The sequence below is a fragment of the Cebus imitator genome, unplaced genomic scaffold, assembly GCF_001604975.1.
Source record: "Cebus imitator isolate Cc_AM_T3 unplaced genomic scaffold, Cebus_imitator-1.0 Scaffold73, whole genome shotgun sequence".
NCBI classification, from domain to species: Eukaryota; Metazoa; Chordata; class Mammalia; order Primates; family Cebidae; genus Cebus; species Cebus imitator.
Genome location: NW_016107388.1, coordinates 5,392,782 through 5,398,834, shown reverse-complemented (window position 1 = coordinate 5,398,834; position 6,053 = coordinate 5,392,782). Strand labels below are relative to the sequence as shown.

The 6,053-nt window shown below is 48.8% G+C and overlaps 1 pseudogene across 1 annotated transcript in view; it reads right to left on the bottom strand.

Annotated features, from left to right (window-relative positions):
* LOC119471778 overlaps window positions 1-6,053 on the bottom strand; it is a 26,334-nt pseudogene that overhangs the window by 873 nt on the left and 19,408 nt on the right. Inside the window, exon 5 of the transcript XR_005200862.1 lies at window positions 197-277. The product of XR_005200862.1 is annotated as a 40S ribosomal protein S3a-like (transcript). The remainder of the gene's footprint in view (window positions 1-196; window positions 278-6,053) is intronic.

Genomic DNA, 6,053 nt, shown 5'->3' with positions numbered 1-6,053 from the left:
CAGCTAATTTTTGTATTTTTAGTAGAGACGGGGTTTCACCATGTTGACCAGGATGGTCTCAATCTCTTGACCTCATGATCCACCCGCCTCGGCCTCCCAAAGTGCTGGGATTACAAGCGCGAGCCACCGCGCCCAGCCTCAATATTTCTTATATTGAACATAGCGGGTGCTTTCACATCATACCAATCTTTCTTACAAAATGGATCAACCACTTTCTTCTTGGCTCCCCTTTTTGCCGCCTTTCGTAAGGCGCTTATTCTTGCCAACTGCCATGGTGCTGCTCAGAGAGCCAAAAGGTTTTTTAGAAGAGGAATAGCCACTCCACTGTAATGAGAAGAGAGAAGAAGAAAACCACGTCAGATGCAGCTTGTGTTCCGGATTTCCTGACCAGAAGTTGAGGGTGGTCTTTGCTGGTGGTATTAACATTTCTTCGTGTGACATATGAAGCAAAGTCACGGAGCAGGAGGTGAGATGTTTGAGGCAGAAGGAGATAGTGTCTGAAAAGCTTTTTTGGAGGGCAGGGTGGTGAGCAAGTCAGAGACGTGTAATGAGATGGCCAGCCGAACAGAGCCCCACCTGTAGTTGGTGACTGTGAGTTTAGAGTGACCCCAACCTGCCTGGCTGGGGCTGCTCCTCAGTCCTCAGCTGCCTGAGAGCGAACAGATAGTGAATGTAGTGAGGGTAGGTGGGTTCGTCAGATTTTTGCCAGCACGTGCAACAGAAAGAGGGCACGGTTGACATGATGGAACAGAATCCAGCCTGGATGTCAGGCAAGTTAACAGTGGGGAGCCACGAATAAGGAAAAAGTAGGGGTCAGGGAAAGTCACCCAGAAGTAGAGGAGGCTGTGCAGGGAATGCTCAAGCAGGAAGCTGCAGGGCAGGGTTTGCGGGCAGCGAGGAGGATGTTTGAGCCTCTGATGCAGGAGGTGGGGCAGTTGCAAGAGATCACGTGGTTCAGACTCACATTCTGCGCCGTGAGAAAGGGAAGCCGTGGCCCACTGGAAAGCAAGGTCACTGGGTTAAGGAGCTAAGAGGTCACAGAGTCGGATGTGTCCAGAATGAAAGCAAATGTGAAGATGAAGAGGAAGAATGTGGTTCCAAAGTCTCAAAAACAGTGGTGAGTGTCCAGGTGAGGCCCTCAGCCATTCCAGCACCGGGCGCTTGATTGTTTGTGAGTGATAGGAGATGGAGGGGGCTGGCTCTGAAATGCCTTGGTTGTCAGGCAAGGCGAGGTACCCTACGCTCCCAATAGGGTGCATAGCCTTTAAAAATCATCAACTAAAACTGTTATTCGTTGGTGCCATGAAGAGATAGTGAACCCTACTGTACAGTGTGGAGCCTGGGTGGTAACGACGGGTCAGTGTGGCTTCCTCAGCTGCGGCTGACGGACCACCCTGGTGCAGGGTCTTGCTGATGGGGGAGGCTGCACAGGGATGGAGGGCAGGGCGCATGGGAAATCCCTGTGCCTTCTGCTCAATTTTGCTGTGAGCCTAAAACTGCCCCAGAGAAATTAAGTATTTAAAAAGAAGATTAGGCCGGGCGCGGTGGCTCAAGCCTGTAATCCCAGCACTTTGGGAGGCCGAGGCGGGTGGATCACAAGGTCAAGAGATCAAGACCATCCTGGTCAACATGGTGAAACCCCGTCTCTACTAAAAATACAAAAAATCAGCTGGGCATGGTGGCACGTGCCTGTAATCCCAGCTACTCAGGAGGCTGAGGCAGGAGAATTGCCTGAACCCAGGAGGTGGAGGTTGCGGTGAGCCAAGATCGCGCCATTGCACTCCAGCCTGGGTAACAAGAGCGAAACTCCGTCTCAAAAAAAAAAAAAAAAAGAAGATTTAGGAGGAATTGATCTTTAGAGAAACATCAGAGAAGGTGGGAGGCAGTTAGGTCAAAACAGACTACACCCATTTCATGGTCTCCCTGGGAGCCAGCCTGGTCTCCAACATTGCAGACCGGATAACCCACGGGACTCGGCTTAACCCATTCGTTCACATTTTCTTGCCCCAGCCCTGAAATAAATGTAGGGTCCACAGCTCTACTTGCCTCTGGTTGAGAGGAAATCTCAGAAGAGTTGCTCTGGGTTTCCACAGCCGGGGGCTTCCAGGCTAACACTACACTGCACAGTTCACCTTCTTTTGACAAAGGTGGCCATGATGTCCTCAGAGTCTTGAGGCAGCTTTTTGTCATGTAATCAGAACTGGACCACCCTAAGCCTTCTTTCTCCTTCAAGATTCTCTGTCTTGCCTGGCGCGGTGGCATGTGCCTGTATTCCCAGCTACTTGGGAGGCCGAGGCTGGAGGATCGCTTGAGCCCAGGAGTTCCGGGCTGTCGTGAGCTATGCCGGTCGGGTGTCCGCACTAAGTTCGGCATCAATATGGTGACCTCCCAGGAGTGGGGGACCACCAGGTTGCCTAAGGAGGGGTGAACCGGCCCAGGTTGGAAACGAAGCTGGTCAAAACTCCTGTGCAGATCAGTAGTGGCATCCGCCTGTGAATAGCCACTGCACTCCATCCTGGGCAACATAGTGAGACCCTATCACTTTATTAAAAAAATAAAAATTTAATTTAATTTAATTTTTTGAAAAAGATTCTGTCTCTTGATGTTCCCTGAAAATAACATCCTCAACCTTATTGAGGACTTGGGATGTGCCAGGCACAGTTTTGATGCCTCCATGTGTCATGCTACTTCATCTACACAATGAAGCCACATTCTGTGAGGTTCTATTACCGTCATCCTCACTTTTAGGTGAAGAGTCTGAGACACAGATAAGTCATTTGCCCAGGGCCACAGGGAAGACCTAGAGGTGGGATTTGGTGTCAAAGGTGGTGCTCTCAGCCTCCCCTGGTTAATGTCACCACACCCTCCCTGCAGGAGACATTGGTCCTGTTCTCCGAGTCTCCTCAGTGTCCACACCAGCGTCCACACCAGCCACTCACTAAGTCTCATCCACCCTCCCCGGGACGCCACCCCTGACTGTTCCTGGTCCTGGTGCCTTCTCCAGGTCACCAGCCCCTCCCACTCCCAGTCTCCCATCTCTTTCCTTTTCCAAGGTCAGCACCACGCACAGGCCAACTCCTTCACTCTTCCAGTTTTTATTCTCACCTCTTAACTGCCTATCCCCCGCTCCCTCCCAGCTCCTCACACTGAATTGAACTGTTCTGTGACATACCAAAAGCAGCAAATACCCGGTCCCCCGCACAGCCTTTTCCTCTGTCCTCTGCGTCTACAGCACGAACTCCACCTTCCCCACCGTGTCACTGCCACCCTTCGTCACAGATGCCTCTTCATCCTCAGGACTCAGTTCCTAGTCCCAGCTTGCCGCATTCTCTAAGAGCTGGTGGCACTCAGTGCTCTGAGCGTAACGCCTGTTTAGTGTCTGCCTCCCCTACTCCGACTGCCAGCCCAAGGCAGGGTCCCATCGATCTCAGTGTTCCTAGTGCCCAGCAGAACTCCCTGCGCGTGGGAACCGGGTGTTCAGTCACTGTCGCTTGAACAAGTAGTGAAAAAGGGGTGCAACATGAGACCAAATGACCCCTCACTGTGTCCTTTTGTCTGATGTTTGGAGGATAAATGAAGCACCCAACACAGACACGCCCACTGTGTTATGGGCTGTTCACCTGTTAGAACCTGAGCTATAGACCCGTACTTGGGACTTAACCTCCCCTGCAACATGGGCTCTATCAGGGCAGGGCTTACCTTGTTTGCCACCAGATTACGAAGGTAAGGAACTTGGTGCCCATGCCCATTATGTGCGCTACGTATGACATGAAGCATAAATAAATCAAAGGTCTCTGATCCTCACAATTCTATAAGGTTAATATTTCCCACTGGAAACTGAAGCTCAAAGAGATTAGTGTTCAAGGCTGCCATAAGACAGTTGGAAAACCAGTAGGGAAACCCTTCCCATTGCAGCCCATTTTCTTCTACACTTCTGAGTTGTACCTCTGGACCTTCTTAGCTATGAGAACTGGACATTCACGTCAAAGAGAAGAATAAAATTATAGTTTAAAAAATAATGCACGTGGGGCAGAATTTTTCTGTTTTCTATTTTTCAGGTTTTCTACCTGCCACTTGTAAAACTAGATTAGTCAAAGAAACATTGATGGTGGACCTAGCACCTGAAAGGGAGTGAGCTTTGGAAGCTTTGGGAGAGAGAAGGCTGGATGGCCCGGGCGGGTCAGCTCCGTGGGGAAGCACAGGTCAGGCTGGTGGAGAGGGTTTCTCCGGAGCACACCCTGTGGCCGGCAGACAGCCTGTGACCGCGCTGCTCATGGGCGACTGAGCTGTTTTTAGCCAGCACCAAAGAACAGCGGAATTCAGCCAGCTTTGTCTCATACTCTAACAAAGGAGGTTGAAGACAAGTCTTCTATTTTCTTTATATCACTTTAGGGTCAGAAAACGCCCAAACAGGTTTCCTATATGATGAGACGGGCATTTTTTCCCTCCCACTCTCGCTTGAAAAAGTTACCATTTCTTAGTAAAGATTACTCAGCTAGTCCTTACCATAACCCATGAAGGCAGTAAGTATTCTTAGTTTCGTCTTCACAGCAAGGAAATACACTCACAGATGGAAAATGATTTCACTAAGGTCATCCAGCGAGTCAGTGACAGGACCCAGTGGGGGGAATTAGGCACCCGGGTCTCGGATATTAAACACTGAGGCTCTACAAACAATCCAAGACCCAAAAAAAGCAGTCTTCTCATATCTTCTGAAAATAATTTTAATGCCAAGCTTTGCTGTATGTTGATATCTGTTTATTAGCCATTGGACTACAGCATTCTTTCCAATTGAAAAGCCCCACTCAGTCTCATTTAAGGATGGCATGAGGTACAGGTGTAAAGTGCTGAGCATAACACACAGGACATAGTATCTGCTCAATTAAAAAAAATGCCCCCTTCACCTGTGTGGGAATTCTGTGTCACTTCCCATTTCTCTTGTATCTGATAAAATGAGAGCTATGCCTGCCAATCCAAGATATCAGCAAAGTAAGTGGCAGGTACAAATAGACCATGCACAGCCAGCTCACTGCAGTGTTTCCACTGGCTGACTTTAGCTTCCTGAACATGAATAAAATGAACTGGGCTCATTCGTTTTAGAGCGTATTATCAAATGCTATTGGGTGGTTATGAAAATAGCACATACTCAGTATTTTTTAAAATACGGCAAATGAAAATAAGAAAACAAAAATCACCCATCATTCTAATTAAATTCTAAACATATTTTGTGATTTCCTAGGCCCCAAATAGATAGCTAATTATTTTACTCAAATTTCTATTTCTTCGATTTTTATTGTGGTCATAAGTACAGTTACGAGGAGTCTGTTCAATACCTTTGCCGATTTATCTGCGTTTATCTGTTTCCTGTCGATTCTCAATCTAAAATTCTAAGAAAGATTGGAAGCTTGGAGTCCTCCCCCTGGCTAGGACCGGCTCCTCACATGACAAGTGGCAAGATGTTCTCTTTATTAGATGTGAGGCCACCGTCAGAGAATGGCCGACTGCTAGATATTTTGGAAATCAGCACAGAGGAGCTTCTGACTTCACCTACTGTTAACGTCTGTGTTTCACAGTTTTCTTGAAACCTACACTAAAAGAGTGTGTCCCAGGGCCAGGTCCAGTGGCTCACGCCTCGAATCCCAGCACTTTGGGAAGTTGAGGCAGGCAGATCACAAGGTCAGTAGTTCAAGACCAGCCCGGAGAACATGGTGAAACCCCATCTCTACTAAAAATGTAAAAATTAGCCGGGCGTGGTGGCACATGCCTGTAGTCCCAGCTACTAAGGCGGCTGAGGCAGGAGAATCTCTTGAACCCAGGAGGCGGAGGTTGCAGTGAGCCGAGATCAAGCCATTGCCTTCCAGCCTGGGTTACAGCCAGACTCCGTCTCAAAAAAAAGGAAAGAAAAGAAAAGAAAAAAGAGTGTGGACCGGGCGCCGTGGCTCAAGCCTGTAATCCCAGCACTTTGGGAGGCCGAGGCGGGTGGATCACAAGGTCAAGAGATCGAGACCATCCTGGTCAACATGGTGAAACCCCGTCTCTACTAAAAATACAAA